Source organism: Motacilla alba, chromosome 3 (assembly GCF_015832195.1).
Source record: "Motacilla alba alba isolate MOTALB_02 chromosome 3, Motacilla_alba_V1.0_pri, whole genome shotgun sequence".
Classification (NCBI taxonomy): Eukaryota; Metazoa; Chordata; class Aves; order Passeriformes; family Motacillidae; genus Motacilla; species Motacilla alba.
The window spans coordinates 2,536,126-2,564,119 of record NC_052018.1 but is presented as its reverse complement, the minus strand read 5'-3'; the positions used below and the strand labels follow the sequence as shown (position 1 = coordinate 2,564,119).

The following is a 27,994-nucleotide window of genomic DNA, read 5'->3' as shown; positions in this document are numbered from 1 at the left end:
GATCTCTTCACAGAGGAGCAGAGTTCATGGCCAGGAGGGACCTTGAGAGCACCTCGTGTGCTTCGTGCTGAACCACAGCCCATCACACCTCATCCAAGTTTTCCTGAGAGCAGGAATCAGATTTAGCAGCCAGATTCTGACTTGAGTAACTCTGGTGGCTCCCAGTCACAATCTACGTGCTGCTTCCTCTCCAGAACTTGGGCTGACAGAGCAGCTTTGTGCAGGATGCCATTGCCCCGTGGTGTCCTTGTGTCCCTGTGCCAGGAAATGTCAGGAACAGACAGGAGTGACTCCTTTGCTTCACTCCTGACACCTTTGCTGGAGCTCAAACTCATCAGCAGTTTTGACAATACTCCAGAGCCTGAGTTTGCCTGAAGGAGCTCAGCACAGGGCACAAAAATCTCATCCTCTGGCTTCCTTACAGGAGTGAGAAGAAAACTGGGGAAGGAGAAATGTGCTGCTGGCAGCAATTCCAGCCTCTGCAGTGAGATTGGAAGGCTCCCAGACAATCACACACCCCCACAAGAGCTGTGATCAGCACCCATGGACTAATCCTCACACCTCGATTACAAAGAGTTTGGGGACAAGAATCTGCCCAGAGAATGATGCTAAAGAAGGAAAATGTTCAGAGCCCAACTTCTCCCTGAGCTGTGTGCAGGGATTTGGATCCCGAGGCACCCAGACACTGAGCTCAGACCATTAGTGACATTCAACACTGCTTTTAAAATCAGAATTGAAAACTGCTGAAACCAGAGTATTGTGAAATGCTGCTTCTTCGCCTGCACTTCTGCCAAATGAATTTGGCTAAAACTTTCAGCAATTAATGGATGATAAATGAAAGAGCTGGTGGCCAAAAAATATGTAAGGAGCTTGATTAAAGCTCTGGGGGTGACACTGGGCTGGTCCTGCCCTATTTTTACAAGCTTTTCTCATCTCAACATTATTTCAACTGGACTATGGGGAGGAGGCAGGTGTTGTTAGAAGGGTGTGAGATGTTTTGGTAAATTACGTTAAAATCCAGCAAGAGAAGAAGCAACTTAACCCCAGGCATGGGGCAGGCTGACACTGCAGAGCTCCTTTGTGCTTTACCTGCTGTCCCTCAGCTCCTTGGCTCAGACCTGTCCCACATCTCACATCGACTCCTTCTCCACCTCTCTTCTTTGTCCCAGTGCTGATCTCAAGGGTTTCCCTCCTGTTTAACAGAGAAACACAGACAAAACCACATGGACTCAAGAAAGAAGTTATGCATGGCCTCGAGGCCTCCTGCAAGAGAGGCACTCTGACACAAACATTCCTTCTGCACCTCTCCAAACAGGGACTGAGCAACCTGGGGGAGTGGAAGGCATGGATTGAGATGAGCTTTAAGGTTCCTTGCCTCCCAAACCATTCTGGGATTCTGTGATTTATGACGTGGTCTTAAGCCTGGAAGTTCCCACAAGTTTGACAGTTTGGGCTGCTGGGGAGTAAGGGAGGCTGAAGGGGGAATCAGGCACAAATGGGACCACCTGGAGAAGGGATACTGCAAATCTAAAAGGGATCAGATGTGGGTCATCAGCTCCCTGCTCCATCAGTTCTGAGCCCCTTCCAGGCATTCTCAGCTTTCTCAGCTCTCTTCACCCAAAATTCTTCCTGTACAACACCTGATAATTGACAGCTCTCAGGTGACATCCATGGCATCATCTCCCACAAAAATATTAAATAAAATCGTCATCTCCATTGTTCCATAAGTGCCAAGGTCCAAGAGGATCACTGGAAGACACCCAGCCTGACCTGTTCCGTGACACAGCATGAGTTCCACCCACCAAGTCCAGCCTCAAGCCCAGCAATTCCCACCAATTCTTCATCCAGTTTCTCCCCTAGCTCAAATCCTCTCTCAGCCACACCTCTGCTGCAAACAACCCCTCTGATCTCAGCAGACAAACAGACAAAAAAAAAGAAAAAAAAAAAATACCTTTTGTTAAGAAAAGCCCAAGGCTCCGGGATTATCCTTCGCAGGCATCCATCAGTGGCATTTCCCTTTGTTTTAAAACAAAAAGGATCATCCACATCCTGCCTTCATCCTCCCACACAGCCTCTGGGACAGCAGAGCATCTCAACCTCCCTCTCCACACCCTGACTCTCACTAATGTGTTCCATACTCGCAGCCTCTCCCCAGTCCCAGCTCCCGGCAGGGAGTCAGGGCTGGTCCCTTGGAAGCTGGTGCTGCTTATAAAGGCTGCTTCCATCCCCTTCCATCCCTTTCACTTCAGCTGGCAAAACACTTCCCGAGTGCCCACATCTTTGGGATACAAAGAAGGAAACACATCGTGATGGGAACCGGTCTCTCCTGGCAGGCTGCAGGTCCTGGCAGGGTTCCATCAGCAGCCGCGACAAAATGTTTGCAGAGACAACAACAGCCGGGACCCTTCTACCCCTCCTTCCTTCCCTGATTGCAAAGTTCCTCCCGGAGTTCTCCAGAAATCACGAGTGAAGATGTTACTCAACAGCCCCAGCTGAGGGTTTCATCTCAACGTGACCTGGGAAATATCCACTTCAAACCTCACCCACGCTGCGCCAGCCCAGCATCTGCGCAGCCCTCGCTGCCTCTCCCAGGTCTGGAGATGTTTCATGGCAAGCTTGGAATGCTGACAGCTTACAAAATCTGCCTTTTTTTTTTTTTTTTCTTCAAAGGCACCAATTTTTTTTTGAAACTCTGGCCACTTGGGGCAAAGGAGCCAAGGAATCAGAGCATCTGGCAATGGGATGGCCAAATCCATCAGCCAAACAAACCACTCTCCTGAGAGTCACAGAATTGTTTGGGTTAGAAGGAACCTCAAATATCATCTCATTCCAACCCCCCACCATGGGTGTCACCTTCCACTAGAAGAGAGCTCAAGAGTTTTTTTTAAAAAAAGCCTAATTTTAATGCAGCCTATGGAAAACATCAGACTTCAGAGAATAAATGCCACTTCATGATCAAAGTGAAGGCCCTGGTCTAATAAACACTATATAATTAATATGATGTAAAAATTCCAGTATATATTAATATTTTATTCTGATCACTTTCGTTGAAGCAATAACAGCACCCTAGCAAAGGCTGTTAAAAAAAAAAAGGGTGATTTCTCCCTGCTCTCCACCAGAGAAGAGGTGGCAAGTCGCTGTTCTAACTTCATTTTATATTTTATTCGTTTTTACAAGCCAGCTATGCTAAAGGGCTGCACCAGTAATTTAAACTGCAGCTGTCAGCAGAAGTGAAGGACATTGTGGGATACATTTTATTCCAGCTCTTTTATTGCCTGGCTCCTTGGAGTGATTCGAGCAGCTTAAGGATTTTAGAGGCACTGTCACAACAGTTTCTGGCCCGTCGCAAGCTGCTATTTGAACAAAAAAAAAAAAAAACAACCCAAAAACTCCCAACTTTCAAAGAACTGGCTGGACCAGCAGAAGCTGTTCAAGACTCAGCAACTCCTGAATGCCACCAAATTGTTCCCTCACAGGGACAGGCACTTTCTGCAATGTTATTCCCCCTTGGCAGAAGGGGAGGGGGATCCATAAAACAATAAAACGGGGGGAAATGCTGATTTCTGCAGCTCAGCCAAACCACAGGAACACACAGAAACACGTCGTGACTCTCCCCACCATCAGTGCTCTGTCACATCTGCTGGGACACAGCAAGGCAGGTGACAAGCTGTGGCCAGGAGCACAACGGGGCTGGCACAGACCCAATCCAGGAAAGCCTCCAGCAGTGCTGGACAGAGGAGAAATGTTTTGAAGATTCCTGAGCCAGCAGGCACCTGTCCCAGCAGCACCCCAGGGTTCTGCTGGACTCTTCCCTATGGATGATCAAAAAGAAAATTAATTCCTTGAAGTCAGGGACCAGCCTCACCACCCCAGGCCGGTGGGAGATGTTGGTTTTCATCCCCATCCAGCTGCCCTGGACACTGCAGGGCTGGAGGGGAGGAACACCCCGCTGCTGAGACGTCTGCTGGCTGCTTGCCTGGCACTCAATTCCAGATCCCACTAGGGAAACTATCCCGAAAAAACAGGGAAATGTTACCTTGTGGGAAGGTGGAAGGAACAAGGGCCGTTCCTGGTCGAAGCACTGCAGGGCTTTGGGCAGCAGACAGTGGTGTGACTGAGCCTGGTGTCCCCATTGCTCCCCAGGGTGCTGAGCTTTCCTGAGGTCCCCATCTCCTCCCCACACACAGCAAGCCATGAAACACACGTGGGTCACCCTATCCCAGCTCTTGGGGGGCTTGCAGAGAGGGAGAGCCAAGGCTGACAATCCTGGCAGGGCTCACAGGGACCTGCATTGATCCTGACTCAGCACGGAGGGGACACTGCAGGACCCCGGTCACTCTGTGCCATGGGCAGAGGAGAGAAATCCTCATCCTCACCCCATCCAACCTGGCCTTGGGCACTTCCAGGGATCCAGGGGCAGCCACAGCTTCTCCGGGAAACCCGTGCCAGGGCCTCCCCACCCTCACAGCCAAGAATTTCTTCCCAAAATCCCATCCAGCCCTGCCCTCTGGCAGTGGGAAGCCGGCAGGATATCAGAGGATGCCCCCCAAGCACTGGAGCATGGATCACTCTCAAGTGTCCCCTGCTGTGGGTCCCTCCATGTCCCCCTTCAGCACATGCAGACACTGTGCCAGGAGAGGCCCATGGTTCCCAGAGCTTAAAATCTGTCAGGACAAGCAAAACTTACTTTGCAAAGAAACATCTTACAAGCAGAGGGAAAGTTCTTAAACCTGGACTTTGGCATTTTTAAGTCTGGGACATGTTTTAATGTATTAAAAAAAAAGTTTTTCAGGTCACCTTTGATGCAGAGTTGTCTGGGAGGGGGAGGCTGTCAGACGGTCTTTCAGCAAGGGAATATCTGTTCCCTGGGCACGGACTCAGAGCCTTGTGAACCCCATATGGCACCTGAATATCTGAATATTCCATGTTTGTACTCCAAGCCCCACGGACACTCCTTTGATGTGGTGAGCTGCAGCTCCTAAAGGTCTCTGGAGATCACAGGAATCTACGTGATGGGATGAATTTAGTGTACAAGGAGCCTTGCATCCTTTGAAACAGAACTTTGCTGTTGTTATCTTTTTCTAAAGAACATTTTAATTGCTTTTTTTTTTTTTTTCATGCCTGATGCAGAGAGCAGCTGTGGAGAAATGCCCAGGAAGGCTCCTCTGCTCCACAGGGAATCCAGCCCTGCTCTTACACACATGGTCTCTTCCTGGCCTCTCCTGCTTGCTGCTCCAACATAAACAAGACCTACATCCTTCTGGAAATTAAACCCAGCCTCTCAGACATGTACACAGATCTCCTCCTGCCCTGCAGGAAACAGGGATGGAGAATTTGCAGCCCCAGGTGGCCTGGAGCAATCCCTGTTCATGGGGGCTGGGGAAGGCCAGGAGGGAACGCACAGCACTAAATGGCATCTCGGGATATTTCATGCTCTCAGTTTTATTTTCCGACCTCATCTTGTCACCAGCCAGAGAAATTGGTCCATTTTCCTCTGCTCATCCTCACAGAGTTCACCAAAAAGCTTTTTCCTTTACTCCTGGTCACAAAAACATCCCAATCTGCTTCCATCTCACTCTTCCCTGATAATTATCTCCACTTGCTTCCCTATTTTCTCTTCTTTCAAGGCTCTTATCCAGGCTGGCTTTTTCTTTCCCTCACCTGCCTGCACCACCATTATTCTTCCCACTGTCAGAGGTGCCACTGCCAATTTAAAATTTGGTTTCAGTACAATTATTTAAACTCATTCTCCTGCACTAAGGCAGACAAAAAACAAGCTAATAGAGAATTATGCCCAGGAAATAATTCCTGGGATGCTCCAACCTGAGCTGAAGGCCAACATGATGGAGACAGAGCAACACAAGCCCAGATCCACAGCTCTGGAAAGCATTCCTGGCACTCCCACTCCAAGTGCCATTAAGGAGATGCCAAAGTCCAGCAGACGTTTGGACAACATAAAACATTAAATTGAGCTCTGATATTTAAGAGAAGGAAAATTTCCCAGGCTAATTCAGGCAACGTGTCCCATAAAAATGGCCAAAAAACCATCAGGGTCCATTAACTGCATTTGCTCTCCAGCATTTGCTCCTGAATTGTTTATGCACAGAGGTTACCCAGCATATTAATCCTCCAGAAAAGAACGTGTAAAGCAGAGCTGGAAATGAAGGAATGCTTGGGAATCCTCTTATTATGAGTGGGATAACGCAGGAAGGGTCTACAGGGGGAGGAATCCCCACAAGAAAACTCCAGAGAGCCCCAATTTTCCACGAACAGGGAAATTAAAACCTGTTGTTGCAAGCAGAGAAAAAGTCAAAGATTTTATGATCCTGTCAGAAAGGAATTTTAACAGGCTGGTGAAGGATAAACTGTTCGTTTCTTCCATAAACCTGAACAAAACCAAGTGATTTCCCAGAAACAAATTGGGAAATTATCCTCCCCGGCCCCAAGAGTCAAGTCCAAACCTGCCAAGTTTCTCCTGCCTTTTCCTTATCCTGTACCTTCACAGACTTTGCTGGGCTGGGTTCAGACTCACAATCCAAATTTAGGCAGGTTGGAGATGCCCTAAAAGCTGCTGAGTCACCAGAAGGGAAAGGGATTTAAGCTAATAATTTACCTTCAGCTGAGCAGGAGCCTGCCAGCACACAAGGCAGGGTGTACTCAGGCTGGAAATGCTCCACTGAGAGCTCTGTGTGTTCCCAATCACCCAGCCCAGATGGCACAATTCCCCTTTTTTGCCCTCCTGCAGGAGACACAACTCTTGACCTCGACCTTTGGATGGCCAAGTGACCACTGAAATCCCAAAGGGACAGAGATTCCCTTTAAAAATCCCTAAATTCCCTCAGAAAGCTCAAGTCTGCAAATCTAGAGAGGAAAAGAAGGAATGCACAGGGATTTCCAAAGTGGAAATGAGGGTGGATAAGGAAAACAGGACATTTACCGTGGAACTGTTACTCCTAACATTTATCAGCAAGGAGCAACAAGACAAAACACAATCTTTCAATTGGGTATTAGGAATAATTTCTTCCCCAAAAGAGCTGTCCAGCCCTGGCACAGCTGCCCAGGACAGTGGTGGAGCCCCCATCCCTGGAGGGGATTTAGATGCTGCATGAATGTGACACTTGGGGACGTGGATCAGTGCTGGCTTTGGCAGTGCTGGGGGAACAGCTGGACTCAATAATCTCAGAGAAGTCTTCCAACCTAAATGATTTCATGATTATGACTTACTTTTGAGGGGATAGAAGGGGTTTTTTTGCCCCTTATCTAACTCAGAAAAACTTTATTAAAGACATCACTTTGCACACACTTCAGAGGCTCAAGACTTTCAGGGATAAAAACTGGACCTTCAAATTAAGTTTTCTTGGTGTTCCTTTTCACCTGAACCAACAGCTGGGGATTTTACAAATCCTTTTCACCTTAAACCAGTTACCATTAAGTCAGGGATGCTCAGCAGGGGTAAATGAACTGCTGCAAAGAATAACTCGAGGCACATCAGAATCTGTCTTGGCACCGTTCTTCCCTCTCCAGCAGGAAGAACACAAAGAAGTGGCAACAATCCCCTTCCAGAAAATTGTCCTAAGCTCCCAGCCCACTGCCAAAATTCATTTGAAAGGAACTGATCCAAGCAAGAATTTCCAGGATTTTATGGTGCAAAGCCACCCTCTGTTCCATGACAGCATTTTGCTTTCACAGCAGAAAAGGTGCCTTGAGATTTTGTCTTCAAGAAAGGCAATGGAAACTTCCTTTGCTCGCTGCCACCAAACTGGTGTCACCCTCTCTGGATATCTCAGCATTCCCACAGTAAAGAAAAAGCAAGTTCAACCTCCAAAGATAAATTCAGAGGCAGCAAATCCACCCCTTCCTGGGAGTTTGCTCCAGTGATTCATCCCAGTCCATGCCTACCTTTGAATGTCACCTTCCAAGCAGCTTCTCCCCACGCTCTCCCCAGAGAAGGGATTCAAGCTTTGCTCTCTCTCCTGACCCATAAGCACAGTGGGAGAGTTTAAAAGTTCAACTCTAGGTATTTTCACCCTGATCCAGAAGCTGTCCTGCTGCTCCTTCTGCAGCATCTCCAGCTTTTCCCACATCTATTTTAGCACACCGATATCGGAGCTCAATAAGCTACTTGAACAGTATCTTCAGAAATTCAGTTTTTGGAGTAAAAACATCCTTTGTTCCTATTTCCCAGCCCACACATCCATAGATGGCATTAAAAACTTGTTATTTGGGGAACTGAAGCAGATTTGGCTGCTCAGTCCAACTAGAAGTACCTTCACACAGCAGCTGTTCCTGGAGGGCTGAGCCCTCTGCCCCAGGCACAGCCCACCCTGCTCACTCCATCCTCCAGTTTAAAAATCATCTGGATTGCTCCAAGTCATTTATCATATTCTTGGAACAATTTATTATTCCACCGGTGTTGCGAACTCCACAGATTTTCTTGTTCTTTGTACTTGATGAAAATCACCAGGGCCGGGATGCAGCTACTCCTAAGAGCTCCCATGATCATATTTACAGCTTTATCAGAGCCTTTCCATGACTTTTATTTCCTATCCTGATGAAAAAACAGCAGAGACAGGGGCTCACACCATCTTCATGACAGCTCTGATGCTGCCTGGTCACACAAAGATGGATTTGTTCGGAGCAGCTCACGGAGAACCCACTCCTCCCCATAAGCACAAATTTGTCACTCAATTTCTTTTCACTTCAGACAAGAGAAAATTGATTAAGCACAAGAAGCGGTCCTTAAAAAAATGAATCTGCTTATCTGCTCTCTATCTAACAAAAATAACCCGAAAAACTGGCAAATCTAAGTGTCTGCCCAGAAGATAAGGCAAATCATCCTTCAGCGACTCTCACATTTTCCTCCTGCTGCCTTGAACTCCTGCAGGTCTTTGTCACCACAGGAACGATGGGTGGTGCCACCAGCAGCGATGTTTAATTCTGTAACTCCAACATGTGCAAAAGCTTTATTGGGAGGCTGTGAAGTCCAGAGCTCTGCTCATTTTGTCACAGGCTCCACCTCAAAGTCAAGCAGGTTGTTTGCTGGTTTGGTTTGTTACACAGGAACATCTCCTGCACTAATTCCTGCTGGGTTAACTGAGCAGGGGGGACATGTGTGGTCATCTCAGCCATTGTGCCAGGAAAAACTTCCTCTATCAGGAAGACAGGTCCAAAATACTCTGTAATGCCTCACCATATTTATTTTTCTTGCAGGTCACCACCACCTCCACCGAAAGAAAAAGAAGGGTTTTTATCCCCGCTGTCCCCCACGAGGCTCCAAGCCGAGAGCCCAACACACCATCCCACCTCCAGCCTGGATTCCTACAGAAATACAATTTGTACAACTGTGTTTTCTAAAATCTTCCGAAGCTGCTTCAACCCACATTTGGCCCAGGATGAAGCTCTTCAAGCACCAACATTGTCCTTCCACAAGGACAGGAGCCTCAGAGGATGGGCAAGGATGGGCAAGGACTGGCAGCTTCTGCTCGTGAGGGGATGTAATAAAGCACAGAATGGAGTTTAATAAAGCACAGAATGGTTTGGGTTGAAAGGGACCCAAAAGCTCATCCAGTTCCACCCCCTGCCATGCGCAGAGAGACTTTCCACTATCCCAGGTTGCCCCAAACCCCATCCTTAAACACTTTCCCATTTATATACAGGTGTATTTTATAATCCTCACCACCATAAACCTATATATACATATGGATTTTCACATACAGAGAGGGCAGGTCCCACTGAATTCCATCATCCCTGCAAAACTAAATCCAGGCTGCTCAAAACCAGTGCTCTGGGGAGAGTATTTCTGCAGAGATTGTTTCCAGCAGCTTCCCCAAAATGACACAGTCCATGGGAACAGTGAGGACAGGATCCAACCCGAGGGTGGTATTCAGTGATGATTAAGAAACACAGCTTTTCTCCCTCCTCTCCTTCTTAATTCCCTGCCCTTTTTCCCTCAGTGTTTTCAAACTGGCCCAGCTTTGGTGGATTTTTATGGGAACTGCAAATGAGGTATTTGCCAAATATCCAATCATTGCTCCCAAGTGCAGAGGCACCGTGACTTGAATTGGTCACCCTGCCTTTATTTGTATTTATTTTTAATTGTAAGGAAATGTATTTTCTCAGTCTCGTCCTCCAAAACAGCTGAACAGTTTGCATTGCAGTCTTCCCAAAAAGCACCAGCAAGCAACTGGCTGGAATGTTCTAGCAGAAGTTTGGCATAATATGAACAATTGAAAACAGGATTTTCAAACACAAAAAAAGTTTAGGAATGTCACCATTCCCCTCTCCCAGATTAAGAACATCCATCAATCCCCTCTCAGGGCTCCTCACCCACCCTTCTCTGCTGCTTTACTTTCCTGCAATACCCAATTTAGGCTGTCTGGTCCTTTGGAAAAGATCTCAACAGTTTATTTGTCCATAAAATACACATCAGTGCTGCTCTACACCCAAAACCAACCACCCATTTTAGCCATGAAGGTATTGGTTTCACACAGGCACCCCAACAAGTTGTTTAAAATTCCCTTTAGATGCCCATGAGCAGGCCACCAGCAGGATTTCTGAGCAGGCAGAACATGAATGTGTGTTGTGATACATTATTCACATTTCCATAATCAGGATTTCACGTTACTCAAAAGCAATTTGATGTTTGGTTTGGGGTTTTTTGTTTGTTTTTTTTTTTTTTTTTTTAAGTCTCCAGGAAACCCTGAAGCTGGGGATGAAGAAGAAGGGCAGGTCAAACATGGCCAGACACTGTTTTTACATGATCCTTGCCCAATTCTACTTCTCCACAGCCAAGCAACAAAAAAATTCCCTCTCACGAGAATCAGATGGTGCCGTAACCAAGCCCACCATGAAAAATAAGGAGTCAGAAGGGGAAGGGATGGATCAGGATGCTGATACATCTGATGCTGCCACTCTTGTCCCAGCTCATTATTTGAGGCAGCCTGGGCTCCCCATGAGGTCCCAAGGAGCACTAATGACTTAATCAAGGGACCTCCCTGGGGCTGAGGGAGATGCTCATGAATACCAGCATCAAATCAAAGCCTGGGAAATCAGCGGCACCCTATGGAAAATTGATGGGATCAGCTGGTAAATCCTTAAGCTGTTAAGTGGTGCCTCATACCAAAAAATTGCCCTGACTAGAGCTGGAGGCACAAGGAATGCTAAACAGCCAAAAGTGGGGAGCTGGGTTCCAGAAGTCTGCAGAAAACTGATCCACGCCTTTGCATAGTGCCACAAGGGACAGGAGACAGGGAATGGCTTCCCACAGGCACAGGGCAGGGTTAGATGGGATATTGGGAAGGAATTCTTGGCTGGGACGGTGGGGAGGCCCTGGAATAGAATTCCCAGAGAAGCTGTGGCTGCTCCATCCCAAGGCCAGGCTGGACAGGGCTCGGAGCAGCCTGGGGTGGTGGGAGGTGTCCCTGCCCATGGCATGGGGTGGGATGAGATGACCTCTAAAGTCCCTTCCAACCCAAACCATTCTGGGACTCCGTGGTTCTAAGGCAGGAGTTTTTGTGCACATCCACACAATTTCCAAAGTGAAAGGCACATTTTTTGGAGTAATCTCATTTTCAAGCCAATCCGGACAGCAACTTTACAGTCACCAAGCTCCTCGTGCACACTCAGTGCTGCAAAATCTGCAATGACTTCAAATTCTTTACTATTAACATATTCTCCATATTAATCTTCCCCAAATGATCCATACTGGGAATTTATGTATGACTCAGTATTAAAATCCACTGTAACTGTGGCTCTGAGCATGTCACGGAGCTTAAAAACAGGCGAGCAGAGGGCATTAAGAGGCTGCTGAGGATCATTTTCTAGTACATTGGAAAGGACAAACTGTTTTTATGAGTGTGTGTTTTACAGCCTGTTTTTTCAAATTACATCTAAAATAGTTCCCAGATGGAAGTCGTATCATTCCAACTTCAATCGAAGGAATATCTTCTTTTTAAAACTAAAAAATTAAATAAAAAGAGGTGAAACTTCAGAAAATCTGAGTCCACTGAAAGGTCAACAGTGTCTCGTGCTGCTCAGAGAGGACTCAGAGACACGGTGAAAAAAAATCCTGAGACTTTTTTCTGAGCAAAGATTCAAATAATAAGGAAACAGTCCTAAAACAGTAGCATCAAAGTTTGTCCTTAATTCCACAATGAGTGCATCAGACTGTGGCAAATTTCTTTACAAAGCTCCAGGCATCCACGAGGCGGCTGGAGAGAAAAAAGGATTCCCTTGCTCACCATGTTCTCATCCACTGCCTCCAAGCAGCTCTCCTTCCGCAAATCAATATTTTCCATTGTTTTTAAGCATCCCATACAGCTCTAACATGGCTCTAACACTCTTCCCAACTCACAGCACCTCCAAAACTGGAAGTCAGCTTTTAATGAGCATCAGCAATGATGGTCCAGCTCATCTCTGATTCCAGTGCTGGAGAAGTGATGCAGATCCCTCTGGTTTTGCCAGGCAAATTAATGCCTGGAAAAGCAGAGAGCAGGAGAAGAAACCAGGACGTTAGGAGCTGTAGATGAGGGTAAAAGTGCAATCAGCACCTGGCTTGATTTACATCCCCCAGGGATTTGTGATTTGGCCTGGACAAACGTAGGAGGGGTTTGATTACAGGACCCCAGGGATGGAAAAAGCAACTCCCTTGGCAACTTCCAGCCTGGCTGCTACAGGACAGGAAGGAACAGGAGAGGAATCATTACAAACACTTGCTCGTCCACAATGCAGAAGGAATAACTCCTGTGCCCCACACACTGAGCATGGTTTGGGCTTACTCTCCCTCCAGTCAGGATGGCCACACCTCTCCCAAACACCTCCTGGGTGTCCTGGCCACATCCCAGTCATGGCTATCCATGGCTCAGCAGCAGCCCAGCACTCCTCAGCACGTCACCCTCCAGCCCTCTGCCAGAGCCAGACCCCTGGGGATGACCAGGGAACAGAGGGGAAACAAACAGATGGGCTTAGAAAGAAAGGAACTAAAAGCAGTTTCACATTTCCTTCACTCTTATTTCCTGTCTGTGGACATGATCTCCTACCTGCTAATGCTGTCCTTATTCCAGCTTCTGGCTCCTACCCTGAATTTCTTAAATTCCTCATCCATTACAGAATCATGGAATACCCAGAGTTGGACCCACGAGGATCTCAATCCAACCCCTGGCCCTGCACAGACACCCCAACCATCCCAACTGTGCATCCCTGAGAGCATTGTCCAAAAGCTCCTGGAGCTCTGGCAGCTTCTGGACCGTGCCCATTCCCTGGGGAGCTCTTCCAGTGCCTGACACCCTCTGGGGGAAGAACCTTTTCCTAATATCCAACCTAAACCTTCGTGGCACAGCTCTAGCCATTCCCTGTGTCCTGTCCCTGCTCACAGAGAGATCAGAGCTGTCCCACTGTTGCCCCTCAGGAGGAATTATCCCGCCACCCTCCCTTCTTTCTGAGGTCCTCCCATCCACACCAAATCCCAACCGACATTACAAATTCTGCTGAGCACAGAGATCCCATTACAGCAGATTACCAAAATGTTGCTCTGCTTTGCAGCTTAGAGAGGATCAAGTTATGCCCCAGCTCACTCCTGTCAGCACCATCAGGAAAGCTCCACTCTGCCTCATGAGGGACAAAACCATTCTGGACAAACCAGGGAGCTGGGAGAGAAGAGTTTTGAGGAAAAACGATCTCATAACGGGGTGGAAATAGTGCTGTCAGCAGCAGGCAGACACACCATGCCAGAAGGAGTTATCCCTTCTCCAAACAATTTTAGGCAGCACAGTCAGGAGTGGCAGCACCAGCTTATTCCACGCTTGCTCCCTCCTAAAATCAATTTTCCAGCCACACATCCATAGTTCAATCTGGCAAGTGGCCGTGTCTTTGCTGTATTCACAGTTTTGACTCCCTCAGTCGGAGCAGGGAGCTCTCCTGGAGCTGGGATTAAACACAGACATCTCTGAGCAGGGATCTTTCCCCTCTCCATGTCACCAGTCCCACTCGTTGCTACCAGAATCGCTGAACAGCCTCTTGAAACCCCAGCCTCACGTGAGGTTCCGCCAGCAACCACAGCACAAAGAGCAGGTTTCCATATTAATTTCTGCTCCCTGGAAACCCTAGGACACAACAAGAGCAGAATAATAATACCAATTACTGATATTTGATGCAGTCATCTCAGAGCCAATTAACATAATGAACCTCCATCTCTTTCAGATAAGCAATCTCAGAGCACTCCAGTTAAAGGTGAGGGGCTGAAGCACAGAACAAGAATGTTAAGCACAGATTACAGGAATGGAATTGGGAAAGATTTCCACACAGTCCTTCCTCCAAAAATCCACCTCCCACCCCCTCTCTGCCACACACACACCAAGGAGAATCTGGAGTATTTTTTATCTGTATTTTGATGGCACACTGGGAAGCTTTTTATGACAAAGCTCCTGAGCCCACCCAAGCCTGGCAGCCAAGACTTCAGAGGAAAAGAAGGAGAGGAAAAATCAGCAAGTTCTGGGTGAGAAGCAGCACGTTCCACCTGCTGCCTGACACAGAATTCACCAGAGAACAGATCCATCCCTCTCACGGGGGACATACCTGGAGCCACATGGGCTGTTTGCTGCATGCTGTGCCCTCTGCAAAATGTGGCCACAGAGACTACAAAGGACCCACACTTGACACACATTTGTGACACTTCAAATGGAATGGTCTGGGTTGAGGGGACCTGAAAGATCATCTCGTCAAAGACTCTTAAAAAAAATCAATTCCCTGATAGGGACAGGGACACCTGCCACTATCCCAGGCTGCTCCAAACCCCATCCAACCTGGCCTTGGATACTTTCAGGGATCCAGGGGCAGCCACAGCTTCTCTGGGAAACCTGTGCCAGGGCATCACCACCCTCACAGGGAACAATTCCTTCCCAATACCCCATCTATCCCTGCGCTCTGGCAGTTTAAAGCCATTCCCTGTGTCCTGTCCCTCCATGCCTTGTCCCAAGTCCCTCTCCAGCTCTCCTGCAGCCCCTTTAGGCTCTGGAAGGGGCTCTGAGTTCTCCCTGGATCCTTCCCCTTGTCCAGGTGAACACCCCCAGCTCTCCCAGCCTGGCTCCAGAGCAGAGGGGCTCCAGCCCTTGGAGCAGCTCTGCCGCCTCCTCTGGACCCACTCTAACAGACCCACATCCTTCTTGTGCCACACATTCCAGTTCTGGAGGAAGAAAAGCATCACACCAGCATTCAGCACACTAAGTACTGGGTAAAAGCTTATTTATGCCTTCCCCTGAACATAAATAATCAGTTACAAGACCACTTGTGGGGTGAACATGAGAATTCACCATGGATTTGGGATAACAGAACTGCACTGAGCAGGTCAGTGGGTGCTGGAGCTGTCCAAGCCTGTCCATCCTGGATAGTCTGGATTTCTCCAGGCAGACATGGAGAGCCCCAGCAGCCCAGTCTGAGCTCACTGGACCATGGGAAGGGCATTTGAGGGTGGCAAAGCTCAGGCCACCAGTGTGAGAACGGGCTGATAAAGCCACACCACAGTAACGTGGACTTCCTGCTTTTGAAGCTGCCAAAACAGTTTCAGTATTTTATTTCTCTTCTTAGAAATTAACGAAAAGTGTGGGTACGGTGAGTGCAAACAGCACGAGAAGGAAGTAAAAAACACAGGAGAAATAAAAGAATGAAATCAGGGTGTATGGCCTCTGCCCACAAACTGAACGTGTCTCCTCATCCCCCTTCCTCATCCAGGACACTTCCCTCCTTTGCTTCCATCTCCACCACAATCCTCATTCCATTTCTGAGCTCCTACACATTTGTCCTTCACTGTCTCATCACAGAAGTGCTCCAGGAGGCTCCAGTAAATGCATTTTAGGATTTCTTCCTAAACTTTGTGTAGTGTCACCCCAAATGCTGATCCTTGCTGAAGAACCACACAAGAGACCCACGACACTCACAAAAACCAGGCAGCCCAAGAAGAACAAACCATAAACATGAAAGATCCAAAACGCTGGCTGGGCTTTACCCAGACACTTGAAGGGCACAACCTGCCCGTGGGAGGGGGTTGGAACTACATCTTTAGGGCCCCTGAAAACCCAAACCCTGTGTTTCCATGATTTCTACTCTTGGGCAGAAAGGTTCCATCACATTTAATAACCATAAATCTGGCAGTTCCTCAAAAAATTGAGGAAATGTGAGTCTAAGCTTGTGAAATGAAGATAGTTTAATGCACTGAAGCTCATGCTCTGTCACATGGAACCCAAAAATCCACCCCGTGATACAGAAGAGGACAAGGACCAAGGATGGATTTCAATGAGGATCGAATTAACAAATGGATGAAAATAACACGAGGTTTGATTTTCAGACAAGGTCACAGCTGGAATGGCTACAGCTACACTTTGGATTAAGCTGTGGCTGCCCCACCCCTGGAAGTGTCCCAGGCCAGGTTGGAGCAACCTGGGACAGGGCAAGGAGTCCCTGCTCACGGCAGGAGGTGGAATGGGATGAGCTTTAAGGTCCTTCCAACCCAAACCATCTGGGATTCTAAGCTCAGTCATCACCTCCAAGCTGTCACATCAAACAGCAAAAGGAGTTTTGATGTTTGTTTGGCTACAGACTAACAAGGAACCGGGCTGAACACGCCCAGGGCTCTTGGTCACTGCCTCGCTGTACAACCAGAAGCAACAATTACCAGAACTTTGAGATACCTTAAAGGCACTAATTAGGCCAATTAAGGCAAGAAAGAGCTAAATTACTTGCCCAGGGCCACAGAAGGCAGTGACCAAGTGGTGTTTAGGAGTCACGTTCACAGCCCTGCTCCCCAAGCCCTAAGAGAACCCCCACAGACCAGTTACGGGGAACTGTGGGGTGAGAAAGCTGTGCTGCAGCCAAAACCGACTTCCTCCCCTCTCCCTGCCTCTCTGCCCACAAAGACAAGAGTTTCTGATGAGTGACTTCACACAAGATGTACAGCCTGACTTAAACCAGAAAGAAACCAATCACAAATCCCTCACCCCCAGTGCTCAGGGCACCCGAATTCTGCTGAAGGTCCACGCTCCTTTGTGAGTGAGCAAAGCTACAAAAAGGAGGATAAAATACAACTTCCCATGTGCTGCAGCAGCAGGAAGCACTGCCAGGGATCTCCCAGCCAGGGATATCCCAGCCCAACCTTGGGAACCCCACTGCTGTGCCAGGTGAGGCTCTCCCGACCACACAGCTTCCTTGGGAAAGGAAGCAAAACAGGATAAAGCTTACAGGGCTCCAATGCCTATGACTCAAGCATGCTGATACTCCAATTACCCTGGAGATGGGAATAACTAATTAATCAGGAGTCATGGGATCGAAGTGAGCAGCTAGATATTTTGGGTTAATTTAATTACTTCACCTCAAAAGCATCCCAAAGTTCCAGCAACAAGAGATTCCCTTTACAGCATCCCCCAGTACAGCAATACTCACACTACCTGTATTCCAGCCCCTCCTGCAGCTCCTGACATCTCCAGCGGTTACAGATTGCCCTGGGAGAGGTTTCTGGCAGCCTCACTGGTTTTCAGTGTTAGGATGTAATAAAAAAGGAAATTCATGAATTGTCTGCAGCAATTTGAGGGAGATTTGTGGCCATAGCAACATTACTATAATCTATGCTGCAGGGAACAAAAGCCACTTTGATCACGTTGTTCCCACCCTCCCCACCCCACCCATAAGGCTGGAAAATGCTGTCCAGACACTCCCCAGGCCCCAGATGCCCAAATGTGCTCTCCCACTGGCTGTCCCTGACATGAAATCACTGAAAAGGGGATTTAGAGTGACTCTGGAAGGTTGTGCAGGACATTCACCATCCAGACAGACCATCCCAAGCAACCACCCCTCTTGTACTGCTTCAGGAAGGGGACAGTGCCTGCTTGTCCCAATTATCCACCAGCCATCCCACAGCTCCCAGTGAGGAGCCTGGGGAAGAGCTGAAGACATGCTGGTAACAGAAAATAAACAACTCACCCCAGGTTTACTGCTGTCGGTGCCACGTGGCTGCAGGTTCTGTCCCCTCCCTGTCACTCACTACATTTCCTTACTCCGAAATTCATCCGGAGCATCTTTGGGCTCACGCAGTCTCTTGCCACGCCTAGCTGGGGGTCTGAGCTGCACTCAGGCCTGCAGGCACTCCTGTAACGCAAATAAAACAAGGAACCAAGGCACCGAGGAATTCATCTAACGAGCTGCCTGCCTGCTCCCTGTGCCCATACGGCTCCCACAAGGAAGATGCCTCTGGAGAGCCCAGGCTGCCCAGGCAGCTGAAGGCAGACATTGGTATTAATGCTCTCACTATTTTTAGCTTCACAAATCAGGGAGAGCTGACTTGTGCTTCCTGCCCCCAGCCACAACATCTGGGCTCTTTATGGTCATTCGGGCTCTTTTTCCCACAAGGCAGAGCCTGGAATGTGGCAAGGTGGAGCTCTGGGAGCAGAGGAGGGGGGGAGAGGCAGCAAACTTTCCAAATTAGTAGGGAAAAGCAGAGGGCTGCAGTAATTCCACCGCTGGGATAACTCAGCAGCAGTGATTACAATCTGCCCACTTAATTTGGCCCCGCGGTTTCTATTAGAGGCACAGTAGGAGGAAATTCTTGTACAGCAGTTAAGGCAAGGGCCGGGTGTCGGGTGACTGGGGTTTGGTTCCCAGCTGTGCCTCAGACCCTTCTGCACAACCTCAGGGAATTCCGCTCCGGTTCCCTGGCTCGCAGCATTCCTTGGGAATTCACCAGGGAGCTCGTGGGTCACAAATAGCAGCTGAGAGGAGAAATATAATCAAAAGCTACTTCCCGTTCAGCAGGATGTAAAGCGTCTTACAAATTTGTTCGTAAGGCGAGCAAAAGATGTAAGTACTGCACAAAATTGATTGATTGGCATCTTCCAACCATCCCAGTTTTAGAGGAAGGAAAGGGCACAGGCTTGCTCAGCCATTCCCATAACCCCCACGCTACCAGGGAATCTATTTGAGAACATATGTCTTGATAGTCTCAAAAGATGATCTTGGGAGACAGGAAAAATTAATCATCTTGTGCTGGTCTGACTTCAACTACTTCATAGCTCTGACTGAAATAAAATCTGAGCATGGGAGCAAGAAATGCCAGCAACATACAAAAGCTCAAACTGGAAGCATAAAAAAATAATAATAAAAAAAAAGGCATTGAACACCAACAATAAAAGAATGAAAGGAAGGAGGAAAGGGTGCTTATTGCTGACCTTTCAGTCATGCAGCTCTGAAGTTTGGGGTTTTTTTTGGAAGAGAACATATTCCAGTACCCAGGACCTTCTACAGGTTTTCCAGAGCAGGGGCAGTTCTTTGTAAAATGCTCTGAGGTCCTCAAAATGAAGGCCAAAACAAATGAATAACAGAATTTCCAGTCCAAAATTCTCACTCCACATCAACTCTGAACTGCTGAGACATTGTATTACCCCTCACAGGGGCTTCACCACTGGGGAAGCAGCATGGGGTAATCTGGAATAAAAAGCTGTGGCAGAAAGGGGAACCCCTTGCCAGCATTTTCTCCCATCATCTTTCCATATCCAGACCCAGCAGCAGCACAGGGATCCTGCGAGTCCCTCAGCACGTTTTTGCAGTGGGATGGGTGGCTCAGAGCCTTAGAAGAAAGGCAGTGCCACAGCAGCAGACTGAAGTCATCACCCCGTCCCAGCTGAAGGCCAAACACGTAACCCTGAATAAAGCAAGAGGCCAGGAAACAGCCCCAGAGCTCTGCTCTGCTTTCAGGGGGAAGTGTCACGAGCAGCACTGGTGCCACTGTCCTACTTATCCCCACAAAAGGGCCACAGAAAGAAGCAACAGCCCCAGCTCCGTGGCTGCTGCTGTGCCCATCTCCCACGGTGCCAAAATCCCTCTGGAAAATGCACTATAAGGAACATCAAGGAACTATAAGGAGCACAGAACAGGTGGGACCTTCCAAGACTGCTCCAGTTTTCCCAGAAAGAATTGCTATTTTTGCCACTGTGTTACACAAGGGCAGAGCTGGAGCGAGGCCGCGTTTAGGAAATCCCATTTGCACCTCTGCCTTCCAACAGCAACTCCTGTCCAATATTCTCCCTAAAGCTGAAACCCTTCTGTAATCATTCCAGGAGGAAAGGGCAGACAGGCATCATTTTTTCAGGATGAAAGCTTGCAAAGCTGCAGGAGTGTTTAAAAAAAACTGGTCGTTCCCACTCGCCAATCCGAACACAAACCCACAGACAGGGACGTGGGAATGCTGAGGAGGAAGAGTGAGCGGCGTCCCACAGCTCCAGCCACAGCCATCACCTCAGGGATCCATGGAGTCAGGAAAAAAAGGAGCAAAAGAGCCTAAGCTCATCCATTTGGCAACTCAGGGACACACCAGATACAAACAGAATACCAGGATGAGCAAGAAATCACCACAGAGCCCAAGAATCCCTTCCGGGCACCTGGTGAGGTCTGAATCAAATCTGGAGTTGTGGTTTTATTTTGAGTCATGTTCAGAAGTTCAGTCCTAAAGCAAACCTTGCAAATAGAAGAAAAAGATAAATAATAAAAGAGAACTCCACAGTAACTAAGAGACAAGGCAACACTGACTAATTCAATTAATCAAGTTAATTGTGCAGCCAGCAGGACTTGGGCAGTGATGGTCCCTCTGTGCCTGGCACTGCTGAGGCACCTCCAGCCCTGGGGACACTTCTGGGACAAGAAGGACATTGAGGGACTGGAGTGTGTCCACAGAAGGGAACAGAGCTGAGGATGGGGCTGGAGCACCAGGAGTGGCTGAGGGAGCTGGAAAGGGGCTCAGCCTGGAGAAAAGGAGGCTCAGGGGGGACCTTCTGGTTCTGCTCTACTGCTAGACAGGAGAGGACAGCCAGGATGGAGTCAGGATTTCTCCCAGGGAAGAAGGGAGTTAGAAGCACAAGAGTGGGAGCCCAGCAGGTCTCTTGTTTCATTTCAAAAGAAAGAACTTCAGAAAACTCTTCCAATAAAAGTTTCCTGAACAGCAGCCATGACTTCTGAATCAACACTGCGGGAGCAGCTTCCTCCTCTCTCCCAGCTGATGGTGTGATGGCTCTTTCCTTGCCAAACACCTGCTCACCAGAAAGCGAAGCCGAGCACTTCGTAGCCCAAACCAGACTCTGCAAACACGTGAAGGGACCATGCAAATCAGCCATTTGCTCAGGCTTCACACACAGCAGCCCAGCCCTGCTTCCTTGAGCCTCCATGGATCTGCCACTAGGCAGCGAGGAGGCTTGGTGGCTCGTGGGGGTCACTGAGCAACGCCTTGGTGGCTCAGGGGGGTCACTGAGCCAGGCCTTGGTGGCTCGTGAGGGGTCACTGAGCAACGCCTTGGTGGCTCAGGGGGTCACTCCAACTTAGGGAGACATGGCCTTGGTGGCTCGTGGTGGTCACTGAGCCAGGCCTTGGTGACTCGTGGGGGTCACTCTGAGCCAGGCCTTGGTGGCTCGTGAGGATCGCTGAGCCAGGCCTTGGTGGCTCATGGGGGTCCTCCAAGGCATGGCCTTGGTGGCTCATGGTGGGCACTCTGAGCCAGGCCTTGGTGGCTCGTGAGGATCACTGAGCCAGGCCTTGGTGGCTCATGGGGGTCACTCCAAGTCAGGGAGACATGGACTTGGTGGCTCTTGGGGGTCACTCTGAGCCAGGCCTTGGTGGCTCAGGGGAGTCACTCCAACTTAGGGAGACATGGCCTTGGTGGCTCGTGGTGGTCACTGAGCCAGGCCTTGGTGGCTTGTGGGGGTCACTGAGCCAGGCCTTGGTGGCTCAGGGGGGTCACTCCATGTCTGGGAGACAGGGCCTTGATGGCTCGTGGGGGTCACTCTGAGCCAGGCCTTGGTGGCTCGTGGGAGTCACTCCAAGTTAAGGAGACGTGGCCTTGGTGGCTCATGGTGGTCACTGAGCCTGGCCTTGGTGACTCGTGGGGGTCACTCCAACTTAGGGAGACATGGCCTTGGTGGCTTGTGGGGGTCACTCCAAATCAGGGAGACATGGCCTTGGTGGCTCATGGTGGTCACTCCAACTTAGGAATACAAGGCCTTGGTGGTTCGTGGGGGTCACTCCAAGCCAGGGAGGCAGAACTTGAACCCTGAGAGCTCCACTCAGTCCTGGATTCTTCCAAACCCTTGTGCCTCATCCCAGCACCAAAGGCAGAGTCACGACAGAGAACAAGCACTACAGTGCTCCTGCAATAAACACTCCGAGCTGCCAGAGCCTCCGTCCCCCCGATCTCCTGAAGATGCGACACTCTGATGGTGTTTGGCAGGGAGTGCTCCAAGGTGCTACCAAGGCGGGCAGGGACAGGCGGCTGCCTGCCATGAACGCCGCGCCCTGCTGCCTTCAATTAAAACGCTCCGTTGCCGACAGCACGGGGGGAGCTCCCTGTCTGATTTCATTTGGTGCCGCACGCTTCACGCAGCACACACTTCTCCAAAGACCCTGCTGGGTTTCACACCGTCCCACAATCGTTCAGGTTGGAAAAGTTTTCCGAGATCAAGTCCAACCATCAACCAGCATCACCACGGTCACCACTAAACAGTGTCCTCAAATGCCACATCCACATGTTTTTAGTGACTCCAGCCCTGCTCTGAGCAGCTGTTCCAGTGCCTTACAACCCTTTCCATGATTTCTTTTCCCCCTCATATCTAACCTAAACATCCCCTGGTGCAACTTGAGGCCATTTCCCTTGCACTAAAACATAACCTTCAAACTTCACAGAAGAAGCAATTGTTTTGAGGATGGTGGGAATTGGATCAGATGGGGGTGTTCACCTGGAGAAGGATCCAGGAAGATCCTGGGCCCCCTAAAGGGGCACCAGGAGAGCTGGAGAGGGACTTGGGACAAGGCATAGAGGGACAGGACACTGGGAATGGCTTCCCACTGCCAGAGGGCAGAGATAGATGGGATTTGGGAAGGAATTGTTCCCTGTGAGGGTGGTCAGGCCCTGGCACAGGTTGCCCAGAGAAGCTGTGGCTGCCCCTGGATCCCTGGAAGTGTCCAAGGTCAGGCTGGACAGGGCTTGGAGCAACACGGGATAGTGGAAGGTGTCTCTGCCCATGGCAGGGGATTGAAATGAGATCTTTCAGGTCCCTTCCCTCCCCAACCATTCCATGATCCTGTCACAAACAAAGCAGTTTGCTCTTTCAGCTGCATTTTTTTCCGAAGTACGGCTGCAATAAGAAACAGATACACACAAAAGGCAACCCAAAGGCACTTAGCTGACCTAAATAATGGTAATTTCCTGGAAATTTCACTTAACTGCTTGGGAGTTTGCAATACTTCAAGCAATCAACACGAAGTGCTCCACAGATAAAAGCTGGGGGTTTCACTTCCCCATCTGAAACATCTCTGAGAAGCACCAGCTGTGCAAAGAGAAGAACCACAACACTGAAAACCTCAGATCTCCTTTTGATTTTTATGTTGCTTCTAGAAGGAGGCGCTTCCAGCCTGTAGAAACTGTGAAGAAGCACTAAAGAGAATAAAACCAGTTCCTGGCTTCCACTGTCACAGTCCACAGAGCTCCACATCCTTAGAATGAGACATCCCACCCAGGAAAGGTGCACATGTACTTGAAAGCTCAGCATCTCTTACAGATCTGGATTAAACATTAAAAAGTAATGTTTTGTTCAGAAAAGGAAATTGAAATGGGAATTTCATAGTAACAGCAGACAGGAGCAAAATATCTATTTTATTACACTTTTATGTAGTGCGCCTGGTTCTGCCAACACGAGAAGTTTGACATGCCTCAAGTATGAATACCTAAGAAGTTTCAATATTTTTCTTGGATTTCTCCTAAAAAAAATCCCAAAACAAAACAAACAAACCAGTTTTTGTAAAGTCTGAAGTTGTAGCCATGGGATGAAGAAATAGTTAGTGAGGTATCACCTAAAGCAACCTATTGCTTTTGAATTTCTTTGCTCACCAAGAGAAAGCAGCCTGGTTCTCTCTCCCCATAAACCTTAAACCATGTGGGATTGCATTTTGTAAATGATTTAATGGATTAAAACCACATAAATTGAGAAATATATAGGAAATTATCTCTCTTTTGGTGCTGATTTCAGCATCTTGTGCTGAGGAAGCCCTTGGATGTGCAGATTTCCATCAGCACTGCTTCCCCAGCCACCCTGAGCCACCTCGTGACCAGAAGTTGGAGGTTTTTGCTGAAGTAGTTTGGATTTCCCATGGTTTAGTTTCATATTAAGGCCTGGGCACGTTGGCAGAGGAGGGAATTTGGCATGATGACACCAATGTTAGGATAAAGACCAGACAGAGAAAGGTCCTGTGCTGTGACAAAATTCAAGTCTTGAGGCTCCAGACAGAACTACAGAGAAAGACTCTGACAGACTTTAACACTTTTATAGTCAAGTCAGACAAGAAAAATTAGAAAAGGCACAATCCTGCCATGGGAAGACCAACTATTATCAGCAATTTAATGCCAATATTAGTGTGACAAGAGATGGCCCCAAGAACATGGTCCATGGGCACCATCCTGGAGAAGTGTCCCTCACCTGGAAGGGCTCAGTTCCCACACAGAGAGGTGACACAAGGAATAATCAGAGGTTAAATGACAGGGACAAGGACTAAACCCAGGGGCTGTACCCATAATAGTGAGTCAAACCAAGCCAGAGTGGACCCAAACAGTCCAAGATAAGGATCAGGAAATGGCACAGGCTGGGGAATGTCCTAAAAGGGAGGTGGGACCAAGGTGTTCTGATTTTGGAGCTGGAAGTTTAACTGTGGGATTGTGTCTAGGCTGTGCCAGGTGGGCTGAGGCCAGGGGACAGGGCAGGAATGTCACAGCTTGACTGACAGTGGTCACCAGTGACATCCAGAGCTGCTCCCAGACAAAGTCCAGGGAAGGTCCTGGGGGTGGATGTGGAGGAGACAATGAGCAGGTGAATGTTTCTTTGGGGAAAACCCTCCAGTGCCCCTGCTCATGGAGCTCTGAGCAGGAATACACCAAATCCTCAGAAGAGAGGATGTGAAGTGGATTCACATCCTCCCCCCCCAAGGGCAGCAAGTGCTCTCCACGGCATCAGAGAGACTCCATGGACTGCCTGTCACACTCTGCTCCCACCACGAGATGAAAGAGCCCTCACTGCAAAGGTCCTGCCAAGAGCCACCATCAGTGACTAAAACTCTTCATCCTGTGAAAGATCTGAGAAATCTCCTTCTTTGAGCACTTCTGGAGACTCTTCAAGCTCTCTCTGCACTGCATATTCCAGCATCACCCTGAGACACCTCAGCTCCAGGGGAAGCAGCTTTGGGCTTCTAGTGAGCTCAACAAAACCTCCTGGCAGAAAAGGAAAAGAGGAAGGAGAAAAATAAAAGAAGAGAAGAGAAGAGAAGAAAAGAGAAGAGAAGAGAAGAGAAGAGAAGAGAAGAGAAGAGAAGAGAAGAGAAGAGAAGAGAAGAGAAGAGAAGAGAAGAGAAGAGAAGAGAAGAGAAGAGGAAAAGGGAAAAAAAGGGGGAAAGGGGAAAGGGAAAAGGGGAAAGGGGAGAGGGGAGAGGGAAAAGGGAAAAGGGAAAAGGGAAGGGAGCCAATGCTTTTCTTCTTCCCCAAACCTCCCTGAAACCAACACAAGACTGAAGAAGTGCTAAGAAGCAGCACAAAGTCCATCCCTTATCAGTACAGATAACCAAGGGGGCCTTACAGGAGAGCTGGAAAGGACATTTTGCAAAGGCATGGGGTGACAGGACAGGGGGAAAGGCTTTGGGCTGAGAGAGGGTAGATTTCAATGGGATACTGGGGAGGAATTCTCAGCTGTGAGGGTGGAGAGGCCCTGGCACAGGGTGCCCAGAGAAGCTGTGGCTGCCCCTGGATCCCTGGAAGTGTCCAAGGCCAGGCTGGACAGGGCTCGGAGCAAGCAGGGACAGTGGAAGGTGGAGCAGGATGAACTTTAAGGTTCCTTCCATCCCAAACCAGCCTGGGATTTTCTGATTATCCACTGTGCTGAATTCAATGCCCAGACAGTAATTCCTGATACCAATCAGAGCTATCCATAGCCAAATCCAAGCTTTTGAAACAGTCACCACATTGAAACTTGGTAATTTATTACAATTAAACCGCAGTACCGTAATTCAAGTGGAAAGGATGATACTCAAGGTAAAATAGCCAAGGTCTAATGTTAAGAGGGGCTTTCACAGAGAGAAATTGTGTTTAATTTGTGCTTGAGAGCAGTGGCAGGTCCCTCTCTCCTGCTCACACTTTTCCAACACCATCTGCTCGAGTTCAGCTCAGTGCAAGTGTTCCTCTCATTGTAGGAACTGGAGAAGGAACAAGATTTAAAAGTCAATACCTACAAAAAGAACAGCAGCTTGAGATGAGGAAATTGCCTTAAATTTCATTCCTCCCAAGTACCTGCAAAAGCAGCAGCACACCCCTTCACTCAAAGATCTCAGCACTTCTTTTCCCTCTTTATCTCTGTTTATTGATTTTACAAGGAAAATCAGCACCAGAGCTTTTGCCAGGAAGGATGAATTATGTGTGTAGATTCAAGAGGTTTAAAGCAGACTTGCGCTGAAATCTGAGAATCAAATTGTAAGCAAGATTTTTCAGCTTTTACTACATCCACAAGGAAGAAGCATTTTCGATAGGAAAACAGATCCGTGAGCTGCCCGAGCTTTCAACTGGACTGTCTTTAAAACCTTTACATTGCACAGAAATGTTGTTTTCATTATAGATTTCAGAAAGAATAAAATTAAAAACAAGAAGTGACATTTCCTACAACCATCCAGGGAGCTTTTCTTCTTTACTACTTTACTGTGCCAGAAAAAAAAAACAAAACACCGCTTGCTTTAAAATAAATTTTCAATTAAAACTGCTCTGCAAGACTCAAGCATTTCATTTCTCAGGGAAGGCAGATTTTCCTTGGTGGTGAGGTGGATTTGCTGTGCACAACACACATGAGCCCAGGGTCAGTGACAAACTCTCAGGGCCCAGCCACCACAGAAATGGGGAATAAATCAAAGCAAATAGAATCCCTTTGAAAACAGCAAGAATCCTTGGGTCCTACCCCAGCTCTGACTTCACTTAGTGAAAATTACTCTATTTTTAAGTAAAAGAGTATTAATCCAAGTCAATTAGTCCAACAATACAAAACCTCTATTTGCAGAAGCGACCTTCTTTCCAATTACCTTCATTTTACCTCTGGAAGTAAATTAAGACAAACCTTCAGGCAAATTTCATTCAGAGCAAGAACTAGATTTCATAAACTTCAAACAATTGAATGTGAGAAGCTGAATTCTGATTAATTTGCCTGGGTATCCAAATGCAGATGAGCCATGAACCTCCCAGCACCCTCAGCCCAACTTTCTGCTCCCAGATTGAAGCTGCTCTTCCTGTCAATAACCATTTTTTACCAATTAACCTCCAAGGTGGCTGCATTTCCAGAGCTGAGAGTGTTGAGCTGTCTAAGGCTCCCTGATCCTGGGAATGAGAAACATTACATGATGCTTGAGGCCATTAAACGTGTGTTGAGTGCTGGAGCCCAGAGCCAGCCATCAAACGAGATAAAAACCTCCAACAAAAGATTTCCAGAGGAGGCTTCTGTTAAAAATAAAGTAAAAATGGGAGGCTGGGGAGTTTGAAATATTAAGGAGTAACAAATCTGTTTTCCGAGTTTGTTTTACTGTGTTGACTCTGCTAAGTGAAAAGGGCTGCTTAAAGGGAGCGGATGGAATCAATCATAGCAGTTCAGGGAAAAAATGGCCCAGAGGTGGGGGGGAATCACTCACCTGGCTTCAGAAATGCCAGTTTGCTCAAAAAAAAAGAGAAAAGGCAGACAGTGAAGAGGTCTGACACTAGGGATGGATTTTTGAAGACCAGTTGAAGTTCCTGAGACGCAGCTCACCAATTAAATCCAGCCCCCAAAAAAGGCTTACGATGAGACAAACTGAACAAGAGGGAGAGAAAGGAAAAATCCCTCAAGTGCTGTAATTAAGGAATATGTAAGGAAACAAATAATGACAAACTCGCTTGTTGATCACCTCTGCTCCAGGAACAGGAGAG

The 27,994-nt window shown here is 48.2% G+C and overlaps 1 protein-coding gene across 8 annotated transcripts in view; it reads right to left on the bottom strand.

Moving 5' to 3' along the window:
* The window catches only part of EXTL3 (exostosin like glycosyltransferase 3), a 133,177-nt gene that overhangs the window by 46,169 nt on the left and 59,014 nt on the right, over positions 1-27,994 (bottom strand). For 3 of the 8 annotated variants that reach the window (XM_038131651.1, XM_038131649.1, XM_038131653.1), the window contains exon 3: positions 1,090-1,192. The exons of 3 other annotated variants lie outside the window; for them this stretch is intronic. The gene's annotated coding sequence lies outside the window, so the exon portion shown is untranslated. Of the gene's footprint in view, positions 1-1,089; positions 1,193-1,951; positions 2,812-17,964; positions 18,853-27,994 lie in introns of those variants that run through there. 2 more of the 8 variants (XM_038131655.1, XM_038131654.1) reach the window with 2 other exon arrangements.